Source organism: Rhipicephalus microplus, chromosome 6, assembly GCF_043290135.1.
Source record: "Rhipicephalus microplus isolate Deutch F79 chromosome 6, USDA_Rmic, whole genome shotgun sequence".
Taxonomy (NCBI): Eukaryota; Metazoa; Arthropoda; class Arachnida; order Ixodida; family Ixodidae; genus Rhipicephalus; species Rhipicephalus microplus.
Window position 1 is genome coordinate 138,598,399 of NC_134705.1, and position 22,173 is coordinate 138,620,571.

Sequence of the window (22,173 nt, forward strand, 5' to 3'; positions counted from 1 at the left end):
TGCAGATTCGGAAAGATTGCAATTGCATTAGTTTTGAATGCCGTTTGCTGTAAATTACATTACACGTGCCGCGTGAGACAGAGGTATTAGGCAACTCCATCAGTCTGTAAGCCCAGTGTCCTGCCTTGTCCGAGATTTGCTGCACCTCCCATCCCGCGGGCAAATCTTCTAAACTATTTTGGCGAGCACCTATGGCATACTCCTAAAAGCCCACCCCATGATACGTGCGACATGAGGCACGAATGCTTTGCTCACTCTACAGCTCTACAGTGCACAAGAAATATCAAGAATGCATGCCAAAGACCATTGCATTACTACTGAATGACATTGCATGGGCCTGCAAACATTCAGCATGTACAGTGTAAGCTGCTATTGCCTAGCTCCCACTGCTCCCCTTCCTAGTCAGATTAAAACATTGCAGCTTTTTTGCTATGATGAGCAGGCTCTGTGCCAAGTTTTAGATGCGAAGCCGCTCTTTGACTAGCCTGTGTAATGCTGTCCCTTCATACGAATGCGCTGTAGGTAATGGCGCGGTGCCAAGTGAATCACGCTGCTGTTGCACATTGACGTCACTCTCTCCCTCGCCTACCGTGATGCCCGCAGCTGCCGCCTCGTCTCCCGCTCGCTACATCGCTGACTCGATTCACATGAAGTGCAGGCCTGACGTACACATTGAAACATTTCTCTACGTGTCACCTACAAGACCTACGCCAGCCGTCGCTTCAAACGAATCTTCCAGTGCTCACCACAGCCCCTGGATTAGCGCCGTTCAACACGTGACGCCACCTGCCTGCAACGTTGCTGCTTCGCATCCCATCAGGGTTCTCTTTGCGTAATGGCCCAAGTTTTTGTTGCCTGTTTCAGCGAGGCCAGACTTTTTAAAGAACCTGCTGCCAACTTTAATAGGATCAATTATCTGCTGGCAGACGATCTAGTATTACATATAAATAAAATTTTCGGCCTAATAGTTGCTATTTAGCGTATCCACAGAGAGAGAAAGGCTTCTGCATGCTGGCAATGGGAAGTAGCAATTGGTACATAAGAACATAACAACAGTCGTTATATATACATGCACAAAACTCACACATGTGCAATAACACGGGGATGTCACTAACACTTAGTTCTTCGGCGAAGCCATGCTGTCGTACAGATAGCAATAAAATGCTACTGATGCATAACATGTACATTTATTTCTGAGTAGAGTTCCAAAAGAATAGCTAGGCTCTGGCACTTTTGCATCAAGACTATCCAGTCCTGTGACTTGCTGAGCACAAGTACTCTGCCGGTGAGTGGATGTACCTGTAATATTTATTTGGCAAGTGTACATGTCAGTTTGGCACTCAATACAGAGCCCTGACCACAGATAGTTTCTTGTGCTAATTTTGGCAGGTTCAGTGGGGTGTTCGCATTTCAGAATACTTGTGTGCCAGCCAAGCTTCTGTGCGACAATTCCACAGCAAAATATCGCAGGAGGTCAAACAATGGGGGTTGTCTCTGTGACCTCCTGTAACCAAGCTGAATGACGAAATCATATCATGTATCAACAGAGCGGATTTGCAGCTCAGGACAGTATACAAGTATCTTGCAATAGCTTTTGTACTTCATTCCTGATGAAAAGTTCATGAAGTGATCTTAGCTTCCTAAATTACCTCCAACTCATAAAACAGCTGTCTTTTGTTGGTGGGTTAATCAATTCCATTGAAAGTGTCGCAATCACAGAGTTCATGAGAAATGAGCTCGTGACAGCCCGCGAAAAATCATCCAGGTGTATTGTAAGGTAAGTGAAAGTTTATAGAAGTTCGCAAGAGCAGTTCGCACTCTTTTACAGCCAGAGGCACTTCCAGAACGAGCATGGGAAACTTTAATAAGCAATGTTGACACACTTTGCCCTGTCTGTCTATGAGAAGTCATCTTAGAAATCGCACTTGGGATGCTGCGCAAGCTGGTCTTAGCAAGACTGCTGTAGCTAATCAGCCAGGATTCTTCAACTGATCATAGACAGCTAAATCACTCCTCAAAATAATTAATTTGCATTACTAATTACTTTATTAGAATTTATTTAAATATAAAATGATAATACTTATACTTTTCAAAAATGGTTGAAACTTTGAAATTACTTGCAGAAAAGTTTAAGCCGTGTACACTTCATTCGTAGCATGCATACAATGAAATCTTGAAGGTTACTTAATTTCTGAACTTAAAGTTTTAACTTCCCAGTATTTTTCTCAAAATTGCTGGCCTCAAGTAATTTGCTACATTACTAAACGACCAGCTCATAATTAATTAACCCTGCCACCGTGGTCTAGTGGCTAAAGTACTCGGCTGCTGACCTGCAAGTCGCGGTATCGAATCCCGGCTGCGGCGGCTGCATTCCCGATGGAGGCGGAAATGTTGTAGGCCTGTGTGCTCAGATTTGGGTGCACGTTAAAGAACGCCAGGTGGTCGAAATTTGCGGAGCCCTCCGCTACAGCGTCTCTCATATTCATATGATGGTTTAGGGATGTTAAACCCCACATATCAATCAATCATAATTAATTACAAAAAAATTATTTTCCTGCCAAGTATGTAACGGCTAGGTACTGGAGACATGGGGAGGAACTGGCACTCAAAGTTGCTCCACTCACTCAGTCGCAGCATAACATTGGGTATAGGCCAAGCACACTGAGCGCTGCAAGGTTTATTACAACATGTGCAAATGCGCATATGTTGACCATGTCGCTGCTCATGTGTGCGAGCACATTCATTTCGGTTGTGCATGGTTCCCGATGGCTCCACCATACAAGTCGGGTCAGCGCAAAGGTACTTTGGATATCTATCATGATACAATACAAGATTTCAAGACAAGAAGCATGCAATAGAGATACAAGATACTTGCAGATTAAATGCAGGGATACAATTCTATTTGTATGACAGAGTACTTAATTGATGCCTTAATTAGTAAATTCCTCATCAACGTTTCATTGCCCAGTCTGTTTCAACTATGTAGATGATAGCTTGCAAAAAAGCTTTTGGCATTCGTAGAGTGAGAAGAAAGGTTCATTGATATTTTTAAGTTATCTATGGTTATGGTGGGTGGCGCCTCACCCCGTAGCGGCTCTCCGAGCCTCGTCAAGGGCCACCAGATGGCTGCCGATTTCTGGTTTAGTGAGCTACACCTCCCACGACCATCTTGGAGAAACTCCAGGTGTAATGTGCACCGATATGTGATGTGGTACAATGTCGGTGTCGCTTCATGCCACAGACTCTTCTTTCTGCATATATGTGTGTATATTCAATGTGATCTTTGTAAATTCAATGCTTCTGATAATAAAGTGAAGAGTGGGTACAGAGAGATGGCAGCCACAGTTGTGATCAACTTTCTGCACTCATTCCAGTGTATTTAAAGGGCCAGACAAACATATAAACGCCGTAGGTATAGCTTCATTTGTCAGTGTTCTAAACTTTCACTTTTAACACTATAGTAGGCCTTAAGTTTGAATGCCGGTATTCTTCATACAGCGGTGCAGCCAGAAGGTGGTGCAGTGCCCCCCCCCCCCCTCTTGCACACACAAAAAAAAATTCTGCCTATGCCCCTGCCTCTGTACTACCTCACCATAATTTTTTCGGCACATGCCTAACTTAAAGGGATCAGCGGGAGAGCAATGATAAGTGCTATGCATTTGTACAATGTGCAATTGCCAAGGTGCATGAGTACTGAATTTTAGAATTGAATACTATTCAAATACCGATGACACTGAATAGAATGTCAATCAAATGCGATCAGAATGGTTTTTGAACACTATTGCAACCATATTTAAAGCAGTCCTAAAATAGTAATGTAATGATTTTTGAAACAGCCCAAGAATTTTACATTTTATTTAAAACTCTCTAGCCTTGACAAAGGCACATTGCAATGACTTTTAACCAGCAAAAAGTTCCACATTATATAAATTGTTGCGAGCTTGTATACAGCAGCAACCAGAGCATATTTAGTCACTGCACAATGAATAAAATTAAAATGGCACTTGGTCAACAGCTTTTAAAAGAAATATATATATCATGCACAACATTTAACAGTCAACACAAAAAATTAAATTTCATAGTGAGGATAGAGGAGTGATGGCTGTCAGCTATGTAATAGAGAAGTTTGAAGCATGAATGCCTTCATTTTGTGATCAACATAGTGACGATAGTCTTGTAGAACCAGGGCTGCATGCATCTTGGCAAATCGATGAACAAAATAAGAAATGTTGCTCCATTTGTTTCTACATGTCCCATTCTCTTGAGGTATTCTTTTTATCGGTGCCTGTTCAAAAAATGCTATTTGAAAAACATACATTTTTTTTTCAAAGATCTGCAATATTTGAATTGAGTACCGAATCGAATACTTATTCAATACGTTGTTCGAAATTTTCGGATATTCGCACATTTCTATGCAGTTGACAAATATTCCTTCTGTGTTTGGGAATGGCACCACGTTCTCTTAACAATTGTACTCGCTAAAGCAGAGTGGGTCAGGAAACAAACCGGGGTTAAGGATATAATAGTTGAGATCAAGAAGAAGAAATGTGCATGGACAAGGAACGTACCGCATAGGCGGGCTAACCGCTAGTCATCAAGGGTTACTGACTGGATTTCCAGAGAAGGCAAATGCACGAGGGGGAGACATAAAGTTAGGTGGGCCGATGAAATTAAAAGCTCACAGGTGTAACGTGGCAGCAGAAAGCACAAGGCTGGCTCTTTGACCAGTTGAAAGGTGGACCACGGGAGAGTCTTTTGCTCTACAGTGGGCATATATAGAGCAATTGATCATTACACTAGCTAGTTATTTTTCGTTTTGACATGCACCTTGAAAAGTACTAACATGTTTGTAAACAGAACACTAAACAATGCTCAGATGGTATATGGTGCGTATTAGATACAGCAGCTGCTTGCTTCCAGAGAATCATCGTCATGTGACGACAGTTGCACATTACATTTGTGATAGTTTGAACTCACATAATAATAATTATGTGCGTAACTTAATTTAGAGTTACGAAAACATAAACTTTAGACAGAATCGGTCTTATGTAATTGTTAACAGTGCAAATTTGACAAACAGAGAAGGGACGAAGAGCAAGGCACAGCATTGTAAATAATATGGCTAAAGGGGGTGCTGGGGAGTTCTGGTCATGGCCCCAGTGTTGACTTGGGGGAAACCCCTTGCAAATACCCCCCCTCCCCCCCTTTGTGAACGTGCCCTTCCGAACAGCAGAAAAAACAGTACAAAAGGGAATGCAGCTGCTTTTCGTTTCAAAACACTGTAGGACACAATTTTTCTAAAATGGTATCGGAATTACTTTTGATATGTAAATCTTTAATATTGCTTGGTTTTAAAGTGCCGAGTTAATAAATAATTGCTACTGTTAGTTATTTATGTTGACAAATCAAGGGGGAGGTATGAAGCATGAATCCGATTGTTGAACCACAATTTGCTTATATAGAAAAGTTGCCAGATGTAATTGCTGGACTCTGAAGTATCCAGGGGTAAAGTATGCGACGCTAGTTTAAAAAAGTACATGTAGTGAGGAATTTAAAAAAATCTGTCAGTTTATGCATTGCACAGCAAAAGAGAGCTAGATTTTAAACTTAATGATACAATAATGAAAACTTAGGTAAGAGCATTTTTAGTTGCCCTTGGAAAATAAAAATTCTGCGTTTGTTCGTACTATTGGCTGTTCAGTGCTGCTATAGATTCGGCACCTATAGCCCATGCTTTTTTTTTTAATGCGCACGTGGTTTAATTGAGTTTTTATAATCTTAAAAACGCAACCTATCATAAAGCAAAAATGTCCACCATGGCATGTGTGTCTTTCTTGTGATTTTCTTAGATACGCAACAGAAAATAAGAACTAAAACATTGTAGTAGCAAATCAGCTAGCTTTCACTATTTAACTCACTTTGCATGCTTTTATGGTCATCCTATGTATACACAGTCGCGTTTCCACTCGTTTTCGCATGATTATCACTCCTCAGGATGTCAGAGAGTGGATTCACGCAAATTTAATTAATTAATGCCTCTTCATTTTTTTTTTTTACGCTCGATCGCTGTAAGTCATATCTCCTTCTTTGTAGCCTCAGTTTCACGTTACCAGATGAAATGCTACTCATGCTAACGCCGTTTCTTTCTTTTTATTTAACTGTTGACTTTCAATTTATAGAAACACGCGGCAGCCAGCTGCAGCGCCGCAGGGCGCTCAGTCTGGCCACCTCAGGTCATTCAACGAGCACCGTTGTAGGCACACGTTAAGTCAAAATGTCTGGAGCCCTCTACTACGGCGTCTCTCATAATAATCGCGTCGTGAATTACTACGCAGGATTGTACAGCCACGGCCGCTGGATGAAAAAGCGCCCGTGCCATGGACGAACTCCGCGCGCTTTTTATTCCGCTCAACTGCCGACATCAGACAAAAAAAAAGTCATTGGGGATAAAAAAAAAAGTCCCTAGATTCTAAATGCGCCATTTAGGACTGGCGACGCCGCTGCCGCGCCGGTCGAGCGCCACGTGCTTCGTTCGTTTCGTGATGGCACCCGTGGGATCCAACTTCGAACGACACTTCGATCACCTCTCAGCGAAGCACGGCAAGTTTTAGTCGTTTTTTTTTTTTTTTGCGTCTTGTATGTTCCAACTCTTCGCCGTGGGCAAGCAGAAACTTGTCTTTACGACGGAGGACGTCAGTCGCCAAAAGTTGCCAAACAGCGGCAACAATTCTCGACAAGCCCGAACTTCGCGCGGAGCGTCAGCAGTGTCCGTACAGTGTGCGAACACGGGGCTTGAAGAGGCGGACATGTAAGTACCTTGCATGTGTATTCTGGGAAATCATTTCAATGCAGAGAGTTCTTCAGCAGAATCGATGAGTTTGCTTGCGTAGTACGTTGGTTCGAGAGCTATGCACGAGCCCTATTTCCGTGCCAGATCCGTTTGCGTCGAAAGCTCTCCCGAAACAGACGCTGAAAGGCAACGAAGTTTTACACCAAGTGAAAGTTCTACTAACTGGGAAGCGTTGACTCGCCTGTGTTTACGTGCTATTTTCAGTTCTTTTCGTATTTTCGGTTACATACAAGGGCAGCGTCAGGTGTGTTGTGTGTGGGGGGGAGGGGGGGGGCTTCCATCTTCCCCATCGCGCCTTTATTTTGAAAAACCCGTGAGAAGGCAATTAGATTCTGACCCTCAGCATCTCGATAGTACACATTGCTGGGCTGGTTCATGTACAGTCAACCAGAAATGTTTGCGGACCACGCGAGCGCGTGGCTGACAGCCTCTTCGCGACACTTCCGCTACTTAGAAGTGTGGCAGCTTGAGCTAGTTGGTATGGCATGACTAAAGTTAAAGCGCGAGAACAAAACGACGATACAGAGACAAGAAGGACTGATGTATTAGAATTTATAAGAGATAACATAGAAATCTTCGGGGAATTGAACTTCCAATTAAAAACAGGCATCAGTGCACGAGGTTTTCTTGACCTGGTTTTGCTGTACCTTACCTCTACTTTCGTTCAATGGAAAGATTGCATTTATCTGCAGAAAAAGGGTGTTTCAATCGGCTCATGCATAGCACCTTTACTCAGTGATCTTCTATTGGCAAAAATGGGCAAAAAACTGCAGAAAAAGTTAGAAAGCTCGCATGTCGTCAAAGTATTCAGCTACGTGGATGATTTCTTGGTTCTTCTCAATTGTAATTCTTCTGTGTTCCACTCGATTGTGACTCAAAGGATAGGTGTGTTCGAAGATTGTTTAAAGCCTCTTGTGTTGACACATGAAATGCCCGAGAATGACAAGTTACGCTTTTTGGATTCAAGACTGTTTTTTAGCTCACAGCACATCTGTTGGTGTTATGAACCACGGGCGCAGAAACCTCTACTTTCTTTTTCTTCCGCTCACAGCAAGTTAGTTAAGCGAGGCATAGCACGAACCTGTCTTGAGAATGCCTCCCAGACAACGCAATAACAACCTCAGTACATCCTCAGTACGCCTCCATGGGTACGTTATGATGTCCTCAGAATGTCCTCTTAAGGTACGAGTGGCCCTAATCCAGTCCTGTTGTCCGTACACAAAACCTCAGGGCATCCTCAGAACGACACTTCAGGACTTTTTCAGTATCTTTTAGGACGACCTTTGTGCAGCCAGCTCAGTACTGTAGGCTCTATTATTATGTTCCATTTCTACCTATGGTTTATTTATTTTCAACGTATTTACATGCGTCAAAAGAAAAATACCTCTAGAGGTGTGTATGTATACTGCATCAAGCAACAAAGAGGTGCTTGGCTGTGACAATAAAAGAAACAGTTTTTTGACAGAAAATAATTTATTATAGCCTTAATTACAATTGGTGGTCAGAAGAGGTTTTCAGGCATCTGAGTCAGAGTAGGCCGAGGCAACATCTCGAAAAAGAAAGCAATATTCAGACGGAGAACACAACTTTGCAAAGATGATGTTCTTGGCCACTTCTCCGAAAAAAAAAATGTCAGAATGAAAGCAGTTACAATTTTAATGACACGATTAACACATGCAAAATGAACCTGATACGGTCTCGTGTCGAACAACGATTCCATGAGTCTCACAGGTCAGATGTGTAAATAATTGCGCTTGTGAAACGAGCCGCACAAAGCTAAGATGGCGACAGAACAGCCACAAGCCTCACACACACTACAGTGTACTAGAATAGGGGCAGTGTGCTCACAGGCGGCGGTGGGTGACTCACTTTGTGTCGACGCCGAGAGGCGGCGCGGTTCGCAGCGTCACCTGAAACTCCTTTGTGCGCCGAAGTAGAGAGCCACAGCGCAATTGTTGAAATGCCAGAAATTATGCAACGTTCGCGACATGCAATGCACGACACTTCTTTTAGGGCATCTTATCAGTGTGCTGGGCGTGAAGCAACTGACATCGTATTATTTTCCTGCCGTTTAAATGTTCAAAGTGGTTTCGCTAATGCAGCGGTCATGTCGACTGCGGTTCCGAGGTGCGAAAAACACTACGCACTTTTTTTTCGCAATGTCAGAATTAAAATTTTGGAGTTTAACGGGCCAAAGCCACGCTTCCGCTATGAGGTGCGCCATAGCGGAGGGCTGCAGGTTAATTTAGATCCCTTTAGAATTTTTAACGTCAGCCGAAATGCCGGCACACGGCTTGTTTCGTTTTTCTCCTCCGTCAGGAGAACAGCCACCGCGGCTAAGATCGAACACACGTCCTTGGGTTCAGCAGTACAACGCCTTAGACAACCTCCACGCCGGGTTTTTCTTGATTACGTGCCTGCTGCAGGAATGCGCGCCCTAAACCCAAACTTTAACCACCATGACAACCGCGCACGACGTTTAACATTCTAGCATCGCTGCTTCGAGACTTTAGGTGATGATTGGTGTGTGGCGTGATTCTTGCTGTAAACAAGACGTAGCATCATTATTATCAACAGCCTGTTAGGCCCTGCAAGACGGAGACCTCTTTCATTGATTTACACCCGCTCCTGTCCTTCACTGCCAGAGTCCATTCCATTCATTGCCTCTGAATTTTCATATTTCGTGTGTCCATCAAGTTAATGACGTAGCAAATCAAAAAGAAATGATAAAAAATAATGTAAATTGATAAAATAATGTTTATTTACAAATAAGTGATGAAAGAATTTGCACAAGAAATATTAGGGTAAAAAAAAAGGCTGAATAATGGCAAATCGAGACATTTACACATTGATATGCACCAGTGAACATGCACCATGCAGGTTTGCCTCATTAAGTTTTCGCAATCTTCCGGTGTGTCATGCTCTTCCTCTTATCCAGTTTCTCAGAAGAAATGCCCTTTGCAAAGAAATGAAGCCGCGTTGAGATGTAAAAGCTGATTACATCCTTGGTGAGCCGAGCTGAATGCTCACTGCAGCCTATTCGGCGTGTGCACTTTGCCCTCACCAGACTCAGCACATCTAATATGCTATCAGCATGCAGTTTTTTCTTGCTGAAGTGTTCTGTAAACATGTCTTCAAGCGTTTTTACAAACGAAAAGAGTGTGCTGCATGGAAAGAGAAGTCCACCTCGATCCTTGTGCAGCGTCAGCGCAGCAAGCCCAGGATTCTCATCTTCAGATGGCCCGGTGAGAGCATCCATGCAGTCTTGGCAGTTAGTTTTCATTACGCACTTTCGTGCAACGTTTCCCGCCACATAGTAAATTAGGCGAGAGTCGCTCCTCTGTATGTGCTCGTCATGCTCCATCGAAGATAACACCACTTCGGCTTCAGGTAAATTCCCCGAAGCAATCAGAACATCTACCTGTTCCCACAAATTGTTGCTGGGAGGGCAACTTGTGCGGCTCTGCTGTGTGTCTAGCAAGGCACTTAGTGCACATGGATCTGCATTACCGTATCTAACGGTTATCACTAAACTGTAGAAAGATATGCAGTTCATGGTTATGAGAAACTGAGTGGATGTCGGATGATCGTTACAGCCAGAGGCTTGCCTGACTATCCCAAACATATTCTCAAGGGATGTCATCATCATCATCATCATCAGCCTGTCTACGTCCACTGCAGGACAAAGGCCTCTCCCATGTTCCGCCAGTTAACCCGGTCCTGTGCTTGCTGTTGCCAATTTATACCCGCAAACTTCTTAATCTCATCTGCCCACCTAACCTTCTGTCTCCCCCTACCCCGCTTCCCTTCTCTGGGAATCCAGTTGGTGACCCTTAATGACCAGCGGTTATCCTGTCTACGTGCTACATGCCCGACCCATGTCCATTTCCTCTTCTTTATTGCAGCTATGATATCCTTAACTCCCGTTTGTCCCCTAATCCACTCTGCTCTCTTCTTGTCTCTTAAGGTTACACCTACCATTTTTCTTTCCATTGCTCGCTGCGTCGTCCTCAATTTAAGTTGAACCCTCTTTGTGAGTCTCCAGGTTTCTGCTCCGTAGCTAAGTACCGGCAAGATACAGCTGTTATATACCTTCCTCTTGAGGGACAGTGGCAATCTACTTGTCATAATTTGAGAGTGCCTGCCGAATGTGCTCCACCCCATTCTTATTCTTCTAGTTACTTCAATCTCGTGGTTGATTGATTGATATGTGGGGTTTAACGTCCCAAAACCACTATATCATTATGAGAGACGCCGTAGTGGAGGGCTCCGGAAATTTAGACCACCTGGGGTTCTTTAACGTGCACCCAAATCTGAGCACATGGGCCTACAACATTTCCGCCTCACTTCAATCTCGTGGTTAGGCTCTGCGGTTATTACCTGCCCTAAATAGACATAGTCTTTTACAACTTCAAGTGCACTATTACCTATCGCAAAGCGCTGCTCCTTTCCGAGGTTGTTGTACATTACTTTCGTTTTCTACAGATTAATTTTAAGACCCACCTTTCTGCTCTCCTTGTCTAACTCCGTAATCATGAGTTGCAATTCGTCCCCTGAGTTACTCAGCAATGCAATGTCATCGGCGAAGCGCAGGTTACTGAGGTACTCTCCATTAACTCTTATCCCTAACTGTTCCCATTCTAGGCTTCTGAAAACGTCCTGTAAGCACGCAGTGAATAGCATTGGGGAGATTGTGTCCCCCTGCCTTACACCCTTCTTTATTGGTATTCTGTTGCTTTTTTTATGAAGCACTATGGTAGCAGTTGATCCCCTGTAGATTTCTTCCAGAATGTTTATATATATTTCATCTACGCCCTGATTCCGCAGTGTCTGCATGATGGCTGATATTTCTACTGAATCAAACGCCTTCTCCTAATCTATGAAGGCTATGTATAGTGGTTGGTTATACTCTGAGCATTTCTCTATTACCTGATACCTGATTGATAGTATGAATGTGGTCAATTGTTGAGTAGCCTGTTCTAAATCCTGCTTGTTCCTTTGGTTGATTGAATTCTAATGTTTTCTTTACTCTGCTAGCAATTACCTTTGTAAATAGCTTGTATACTACAGAGAGCAAGCTGATCGGCCTGTAATTCTTCAAGTCCTTGTCATCTCCTTTCTTATGTATTAAGATGATGTTAGCGTTCTTCCAAGACTCTGGTACTTTTCCCGTCAGGAGACACCTCGTAAATAGAGTGGCTAGTTTTTCTAACACAATCTGTCCTCCATCTTTCAGCAGATCTGATGTTACTTGATCCTCACTAGCAGCTTTGCCTCTGTGCATGCTCTCCAAAGCTTTTCTGACTTCTTCTATCATTACCGGTGGGGTGTCGTCTGGGTTACTGCTAGTTCTTATAGTATTAAGGTCGTGGTTGTCTCGGCTACTGTACAGATCTCTGTAAAACTCCTCCGCTATTTTAACTATCCTATCCATATTGGTAGTTAATTTGCCTTCTTTGTCCCTTAGCTCTTTCCTTACCGCCAGGAAAAGACCCGTTTTCATGTGGTGCAGAAAAAAAAAATTTATCGTTATATAACAATGTTTTTTTGTTGATTGTAATACACCAAAATGTAGACAAATGCACTTTCTGATGATATAAATACAAAACATGTGTTTGCAACACAATAGCAGAAAAAAAATCCCAAACAACAAATTTCTCGCAACTACCGCAAAAAAAAATGTGGAAAAGTAAGCATGGTGGGCACAAATATCTCAGTAAAAAAAATTCAAGATATACGTTTTGTGGCATATTTACATAGCTAACTATCCTAAAAGTTTCAACAGTACACATAAAAAATTGTTAGCACAGCAAAAAAAAAAGTTAGCACTTGTGATTACGGGACAATTTTCTGAGGGTGCAAGAAAAAAAATTTCATCCGCAGATAAAAAATATTTTAGATGCTCTGCAGCCCATGAAAATGTAGAGGAATGAATGGTCTATTTATTTCAATAAATTTAGAAGAAGTTATTATTACACAGTAAGAATAAAAAAATAACAAACAAAAAAATTCTCAAGTACACACTTTTTTTTTTTCAAAAAAAGTGGGTGTAACAAGCGAAAAGATGGCAATACAAATTCTGAATATACATTGGTTAGGTAGTAGTTGCTTCTAAAGACCACAGAGGTTACGAGAGTACACTTAAATAACTGTGAGACCACACGAAAATGTTTTATCCCTTGTGGTGGCGGTGCCACTCACCAAAACAGTCTCTGGTCGCGATGAAGCACAAGTAAACGCCACACGTTTTACAAAAGACGCTCGTCTTGTGCTCAACCTTGCGGCTCGCATAGCAGAGCTTGCAGTTGCGCCTAGATTCCATCACTTTTGGCTTGTGCGCAGACTCTCGAGGGGGAGGGGCGCTGCCAAAACCTGTGGCTTCAATTTCCAGTAGCTGCTTCACAAGCTCCATTCGGAAGGCAAGCTGGTCGTAATGAGGCGATCGGTGCAGTTCTGGAATTTCGGGGTGCTCTCTCCTATGGGCCTCAAAAAAAATGAAACTGTTCACAACAGCGATGTCGATGCAGTGGAAGAACAAAGTTTTCCACCACCTGACGCACTTCATCAACACGTTGTACGATGCGATGAGCTGGTCTGACCTGTCTACTCCAAGCATGCCTGCATTATATTCTTCAACTAGTCTTGGTTTCCTAATTGGGACCTTCTTCCATTGGCCAGCGACCTTTAGTTTTCTTGTTGCAGTCACATGGCTGTTCGCAGTATGGGCAGTGCTCATCATGTGCACCACGCGTCTGTCCTTCCATTGAAGATACAGGACGCCTTGATGCCGCAGCCAGCGAACATCTCCCCTCTTGGCCTTTTTCTCCCATGTGGAGTCCTTCAATTCCGCAGGGAACGTGCGACGATCCTTCCGTGTCGTTCCACAAGCAAGAGTCTTCCGCTCCAGGAGGTATAAAAAAAGAGACGTGGACGTGTAAAAATTGTCCATGAATAGTGTGTATCCCTGGTCAAAATACATTTCACACAGGCTAGTCACGACATCAAATGCGAGTCCACTTACGCTCGGTGTCTCACGCTTCCCGGTGTAGACACTAAACTGCACTGTGTAGCCGGAATTGGAGTCGGCGAGGACCCACAGCTTGTATCCCCACTTGACAATCTTGTCGCGAAGATACTGTCGTATTCCCGAACGGCCTTTGGATTTCACCATTCTTTCGTCGACGGAAATGTAACGGTCTGGCTGGAAATGGAGCGCAGATACATCATTGATGTGCCGAAGTAAAAAAGCGATTCGGTGCAGCTTGCCGTCTGTAGCGGGATTGGTAGCTTCATGATCCGTCACGCTCAGCATACCGAGGAAGGAGAAAAAACGTTTTCTCGGCATAACCCCACGTGGGATTAGCCCAGAAAACAACTCTGCTGTGCTCCAATAGAGGTGCAGGCGAGGCAGTTGCACTATCCCCATGTAGATGAGGAGTCCGATGAACTTCATCATTTCATCTGGGGAAACATTTTTCCACAATCCATCGCGTTCCGAGTACGTTGGTTTCTCGAGAACGTGCGCGTATTTATTTGTGTTCTCGCACATCGCTGTGACGAGTTCCGTTGAGAAAAACAGCAAGAAGAAATCCAGGGCTCGAAGAAACCGACTAGTGCTGCTCCGTCGCGCCATGCCCAGATCGACTCCCGGTTTCCGTCTTCGACAAAACTGCACGCGCTGTGCAGCGGGAGGCATTGAATCGCGCCCATAGGACGTAGAGACCCTGCGGATAGAGATAATAACTGTGACAACACGCTTGGTCCCCTCGCAGGCGCTCAACAATGCGATAAATCCCGTAAAAAAACTCACCGTCGAGCTGACGATGACGTTCCCGGTGTGTTGAGGGCCTCATCGCTGTCGGTGCTAAACTCCGATGATAGGGAATCTTCTTCAGAGCCACTGCTACCACTTTCATCCGAAAAATCTACTGTAACAACACTAGAATCACGAGAAATATGACGATTCCTTTCAGACCCGACGCGCGACGACGACGCCATGGCTGCCGCTATCGCCAGGCGCTCGCTTATCTTCCAAGCAAGGTAAAAAATCAGCAGGTGTCCGGAAACCAAAACCGAAACTGACACGGGTTGTGTGCTTCCTAAGCTTCATTTCAGATGGCGCCTCATGTCCATACGGCGCGTTGGGGCGCGGGAATTTCAAATTGAACCCATCGATCAGATTGATCGAAATTGAATAGGCGCGGTAAGGAAAGAGTTAGTGCATACATCCGCCTTTTGCCTATCCCAAGTTTCCTCTTCACTGCTTTGACGCTTCCTCCGTTTTTCAGAGCGTGCTCAATTCTCTCCATGTTATACCTTCTTACATCGCATACTTTACGTCTATTAATCAGCTTCGAAAGCTCTGCCAGTTCTATTTTGTCTGTTGTACTTGACACTTTCATGATTTGACGCTTCTTAATTAGGTTCTTCGTTTCCTGGGAAAGCTTGCCGGTGTCCTGTCTAGCTACCCTGCCTCCAACTTCCACTGCACACTCCGTGATGATACTCGTCAGATTATCATTCATTGTATCTACGCTAAGGTTGGTTTCCTCGCTAAGAGCAGAGTACCTGTTCTGCAGTGACACTCTGAATTCCTGTACTTTCCCTCTCAGTGCTAGCTCATTGATTTGCTTCTTGCGTATCAGTTTCTGTCGTTCCTTCTTCAAGTCTAGGCGGATTCGAGCCCGTACAATTCTATGGTCACTGCATCTTACCTTGCCAACCACTTACACATCCTGCACGACTCCTGGGTGTGCAGTCATTATAAAGTCTATTTCGTTCTTATTTATGCCATTAGGGCTCCTCCATGTCCACTTGCGGTTTTCTCGTTTTCGGTAGAAGGTATTCAAAATACGCAGATTATTGCGTTCTGCGAATTCTACTAGTAGCTCTCCTCTGGCGTTTCTAGTGCCGATGCCATAATCTCCTACTGCCTGGTCTCCAGCCTGCTTCTTCCCTACCTTTGCATTAAAGTCGCCCATTACTATAGTATACTGTGTTTTCACCTTACTCATTGCCGATTCCACGTATTCATAGAAGCTTTCAACTGAAGCGTCATCATGGCTGGATGTAGGCGCGTAAGCCTGTACTACCTTCATTTTGTATCTTTTATTCAGTTTAATTACAATGCCTACCACCCTTTCATTAATGCTATAGTAATCCTCTATGTTGCCAGCTATGTTTCTGTGAATTAGGAACCCTACTCCCAGTTCTCTTCTGTCTGCCAAGCCCCGATAGCAAATGACGTGCCCATTCTCTAGCACAGTATAGGCCTCATTTGTCCTCCTAACCTCACTCAGCCCTATTATATCCCATTTAATGCCTTCTAGCTCCTCGAATAATACAGCTAGACTTCCCTCACTAGATAACGTTCTAACGTTAAACGTTGCTAAGTTCAAGTTCCAATGGTGGCCTGTCCGTATCCAGAGATTCCTAGCACCCTCTGCTGCTTTGCAGACCTGACCGCCGCCGTGGTCAGTTGCTCCGCAGCTGGTGGGGACTGAGGATCGTGAGTTAATTGACGAATGCCTACGGGAGGGGGTGGCCAGATACTGCACCAGGGTGGCCAATCCTTCTCTGGTGAGATCATCGGTGCGTACCGGCTTTAAGCCGGTACAGTCAGACAGTAGTGGGAATGCTCCATGCATGTCTTCCTTATTGTTGTTCAGCAGCGTTGGCGGCCACCCACCACGGAGCCCAACGAGGGGACGCTACAAGGTTACAAATGCTGAAACCTGCAGACGCCAGCCGTACAACGCCACTATAACCCAATGCGCCTAGACCAAGGTAGGCTATTTGCACAGGGTTAACCCTAGCCGCCAGGAAGTTTGGAAGTAAACGGAAGAGAGTAGAAGACAGGACAGATAAATAGTAAGAGATAAAGACGAAGATTTAGGGAGAGAGAGATAGGAAAAGGCGACTGCCGATTCCCCTGGGTGGGTCAGCTCAGGGGTGCCGTCTACGTGAAGCCGGGGCCAAAGGGGTGTGTTGCCTCTGCCGGGGGGCCTTAACGGTCCAATCACCCAGCGTCGGCTCAACCCCCAGGATCCCCTTTTCCTCGGACACGGCAAAGCCACGCACGGCTAGGCGTGGGAGGGAGTCAAAACTCCCCCGTTAGCTCGGGTTCGTGGTGTCGCTACACACCAAACGCCTACTTGCGCAGGCGCCCCTGCGGTGATAATCTGAATTCTGATCACAGTGATAATCAATTTATTACTGTAACTTCAACGGTTATGAAGAAAGTAGTTCATACCACTCCATAAACACATATTGGATGGAGTATCTACCCTATTCCCATAACAAAGTATCGCGTAGAAATAACGTTGCGCTTTAATTCAGTCCTGGCGATGTTGCCCATGCCAGTAAAGTAGCCGCCGTCAAAATGAGACCATCGCAACAGATTGGTGTAATTGGAGAGCCAAACCAGTTTGTAGCTGGGCGTAGGAACTTGATGCGGCATCGATATTGTTTTTACGGCCGCTGTACGAAGAACGAAGTAGGGAGCAGTAGCAAGAACCTTATTTAAATTTCTTATTTATATGCACCAATGAATTAACTGATTGCTATGCTCGTATAGGTTTCTTTAGGCTGCGGCGGCTTCTGTAGCACAGACGGGCTGCTTTGTTAACCAGATATTTGGTACATAAGAGATCACTAGCGGAAGGCTCACGTACTCATCGTTGTTTAAGTTACTTATAGTGTAAGTGGATGCTAAAGTTCGATGAGTATTCATTTTGTACAGCCACAGTAATTAAGAAATGCGTGGAATGATTGCGGCACAGCATATTCATGGTAGTGGTAGCGTATGCCTGAGTCAACCAATAAATAACATTGAAAAAGAAAAAATCAAATGTGTTGACAGTTTTATGTTACATTATTAGTTATTTTACTTACGTAGAGCCCCTTGTGTGCCATATAATGAATTGGCATATAGCTAGGGCATGTATATTCCCGTGTCTTCTTTCTCTTGCACCGTGAACTTTTACTGTTCATAGTCAGCATATGGTGTGTGGATTCTTATTTGTGTCCTTGTGTACTTTAAATCTGTTCCGCTGCATTAGATCGTAATGTGCGCTCACTAAAAACTTACCTGCCAATTTCCAGCATTACCTTGAATTCTCGTTCTCAACCGAAGAACTGCTGTTTTTGTACAACCTTTCTTGGGCATCTGGAACTGTACCGGCACACTGGAAAACTAGCAAGATCGTGGCATTGCTGAAACCAGGCAAGTTTCCCCGTGATATGCTATCCTACGGATCTGTGGCGCTAGGAAGCTCTTCAGGAAAACTTATGGAACGAATGGTTCTGATCTGCTTGGAATAGTTACTAGAGAACCAAAGAGTATATACAGACGCCACGATTGGCTTTCAGAAGGGAAAGCCATGAATCGACAGTGTGATTGATTTGGTAACAACCGCTGAACATCAGAAACGGTGGCACCTATTAACGGCTGCCATATTTTTTGATATCAAAGATGGATTGGACAATGTTCTGCATGACACCATATTAAATGCTCTTCAAGACTATAACATTGGTGGCCGCATGCATCAATGGATAGCAAGCTATCCTCAAGAACGGACTATATTCATGTCTACTGCCAACGGTGACACAAATAATCATCCCGTCTATTGTGGCGTGCCTCAAGATGGAGTCCTGAGCCCAAAATTATTTAATATCATACTTGTTGGTCTCGTTAAAAAGCTCTTTAAATTAGGAGACAAAATGTTGGTGTCTGTGTACGCAAATGACATTTGCATTTGGATCACGAGTATAACAAGTTTGAAAGTTCAAAACAAAATACAATGTGCAGTATCGACAACAACTGCATTCATTAATATTTGGACACTGCAACTGTCACCGACGAAAAGTACAATTCTGCATTCACGAGAAATCCATGGCTTGATAGTGATCGATAAGACCATAATACCTTCGGTAACTCATCACAAGTTCCTCAGAGTTATCGTCGATCGTGATTTGTCTTGGTTGAAGCTGTGGGAATTGAGGCTAGCCCGCTGCCTTTGCGCGGGCTTTGCCGCCTTTTCTGCCGTTCTCATGTCCCGACATGTCTGCCCTCCTTTGCCGTCAGCTGCGCTGGGAAGGGCGGAGTGACGTTTAACTCCCTCACCGGTAGCGGATGTTGACGGTGGCGCCGCGCGCGGGGACTCCCAAGAGAGGTTTTCGCGCGCTGCGTCGGGGGCGGTCAGATACTCTCCGGGACAGCAAACGGTGAGCCACGCTATCTTTTCGTCCGTCGACTCTCGTCAGTCGGGGCTCGTCGGACTTCGCTGACGGCGCCTGGCGCCCAAGGCGAACGCTCACCCGCTGTTGCCCCGCTGCGTACGCACGGCCGAAGGGCGGTACGGTGTCCTAGTGCGTGGCCTCGCTACGCCGACCCGTCTCCCTTCGAAGCCAACGCGAGCGCCTTTGCCCTCGCTCGAGCAACCGGGCCTTTGCTCCGGTGTCTCCGTGGATCAGCTTTACCGCGGAGACGTGCTCGTGGCACCCCTGTGTAGTACTTTGTGCCCGTGGCGTGGATAAGCCTACTTGCTTTCCCGCCGCGCCTATTTGCAACGGGCTGTACTGCGTTTGGTGTTGCCACAATAAAGTGTTGCGACTTGCCAACTCAAGCCGTTCATCAGCCCGCCGGCGCTTACCGTCGCCTTTGCGGCAGAAGCGTCGGAAACGTGCCTTGCGCAGAGTTCGGGGCCAAGCCCCCGCTCACCGCATTTGCCCTCTCACAGTCCCCTTCGGGAACGAGAGGCGCGGCACGAACCGTGTCGTGCGCCAACTCTGGGGTCGTACCCTGGCGTTCCGCGCTCGTCGGCTCGAAACCCCTGCTTGGATCGACCGGCACGACACGAAGAGGCACTACATCCTTTGGTCGCCTGCGCGACTCAGTTGGATGAAGCACAGAAGGCTCGTCTGTCGACACTGTTACGTCAGTACGACGAGCTCTTCACCGATCAACCTGGCTGCACCGATTTTGTGAGCCATGTGATCGAAACTGGTGACGCGCTTCCTTTGAAGTGTAACCCCAGGCCCGTCAGTCTCGCCAAAAGGCAGATTATCGATGGGTTGCTAGATGACATGCTTGCGGCTGGCATTATTCGCCGCTCGTCTAGCTCCTGGGCGTCTCCTATTGTGCTGGTGCCTAAGAAAGATGGCAGTCATCGCCTGTGCGTAGACTATCGCCGTCTGAATGGAGTGACTCGTAAGGATGCCTATCCGCTCCCCACGATAAACTCCATCGTAGGTAACCTGGGTGATGCACGGTACTTTACCACGCTTGACGCCTCTAAAGGTTATCTACAGGTCCGGATGGGTAACCGTGACCAGTGTAAGACTGCGTTCACGTCCCACAGAGGGTTGTTCGAGTTTACTCGTATGCCCTTTGGTCTTTGCAATGCTCCTGCGACGTTTCAAAGACTCGTGGACCGCGTCCTCGGGGAAGCAAAGTGGTCATACTGCATGTGCTACCTCGACGACATCGTGATTTATTCACGAACCTTCGAAGAGCACTTGGCCCATGTTGCCGATGTACTCGAGAGGGTGCGGACCGCCGGGATGACACTTAACCCCGCTAAGGTCCAATTAGCGCAGACCCGTGTTCAGTTGCTCGGGTTTACGCTGGGCGAAGGCTCCATAGAGCCGGATCGGGAGAAACTTCGAGCTATTCTCGAATTTCCCGTGCCCAAGGACGTACGTGGCCTTCGCCGCTTTCTAGGAATGGTCAACTTTTACCGTTCCTTCATTCCGTCCTGTGCCCGACTGCAGGCGCCCTTGAGCAAACTCTTGGGTAAGTCTGCCGAGTGGCAATGGGGACTTGAGCAGCAGGAGGCGTTTTGCCGACTGTCTAACGCCATAGCGGAGACAGCGCAGCTCAAGCTCCCCGACCTGACCAGACCGTTCGTTGTACAGACTGATGCGAGCGATCTGGGTTTAGGAGCTGTTCTCCTACAGGAATACGATGGCGTGTTGCAGCCGTTGGCCTTTGCCAGCCGCTCCTTGGTCTCTGCGGAGAAAAATTATTCCGTGACCGAAAAGGAGTGCCTCGCCATCGTGTTTGCACTGCGGAAGTTTGACGTCTATCTTGATGGGACGAAATTCGTAGTGCAAACGGATCACAGTGCGCTCAGCTGGCTGATGCGGCTCCGTGAGCCTGCCGGCAGGCTGGCGCGCTGGGCTCTCCTGATACAGCACTATGACTTTTCGGTGCAGTATCGAAAGGGGAGCACCAACGTGGTAGCTGACGCGCTATCTCGTGCCCCACTGTCGGCCGAGGACCTTGATCCCGGTGCGACCGCCGCTAGCGGTGCCTTAGCACTTGCAAGCGTCGGGGGCGAAACAGCAGCTTCGCCGCCGTTCGGCGTGAAGGGTGAGTCCCCATGCGGACAAACCTTGGCTGCTAACCAGGTAAGCGGCGCACCGCGAAGCGGCCGAGCGGGGGAGCTTTCCGAAGGCCACGAGGCCAAGAGCGAACCCGTAACGCCGACTCAAGCGGTTGTTGCTGCGGTCCTGAGTGGGCGCGATACCAGACTCCCCCATTTTGGGAGAATGGGCATCGCTTTCAGCAGAGAAGAGCTTCTGAAGGCCCAGCAAAGTGACCCGTTTTGTCGCGAAATGTGCGACGGTCTCAGAGAGATGGAGCGCCGTGACGCTGCTTGTCCTGCAGCGGGCGCCGATAACGACTGTTTCGACGAGACGGAGCGCCGTGACGCTGCTTGCCCTGCAGCGGGCGCGAATAGGGGGCTCGAACCAGCGTGTGTCGCTGAGTCCCCGGCGGATTCATATTTGCTGGACCATGACGGGCTCCTGCTGAAGTATATAGCCACTGACGACGAGTCCATAGACCCGTTTAAGGTGGTTATGCCCAAAAGTCTGAGAGCCGCACTGTTGCGATCCTCTCACGACGAACCCATGGCCGGTCACCTGAGTGGCTCGAAAGTTTTTGCAAAACTGAGCCGCGTTGTGACTTGGCCCGGCATGAAGCGAGACATTTTTCGCTATTGCCGTTCTTGCCGCGTCTGTCAAACGGTGAAATCAAGGGGTGGCAAACCGCCCGGTCTGATGAAACCGATTGTCAGTGAGCGTCCGTGGCAAGTGGCCACCTGCGATCTAATGGGACCATTTCCCAGAAGTAAGCAGGGGTTCATTCACCTGATGGTAGTCGCTGATCATTTTTCGAAATGGGTGGAACTTTTCCCACTTCGGAAGGTGACAGCGCGAGCGGTGCTTGAGAAGCTGCAGGAAGTGTTTTGCCGGTTCGGCTTCCCGGAAAGGCTCATCACTGACAATGCTTCGTATTTCACCGCTCGGGTGTTTGG

General features: G+C 46.2%; 1 pseudogene; it reads left to right on the forward strand.

The window, feature by feature from the left end:
- Nucleotides 1–6,234: 6,234 nt before the first annotated feature.
- The window catches only part of LOC119186801 (uncharacterized), an 81,629-nt pseudogene continuing 65,690 nt past the window's right edge, over nt 6,235–22,173 (forward strand).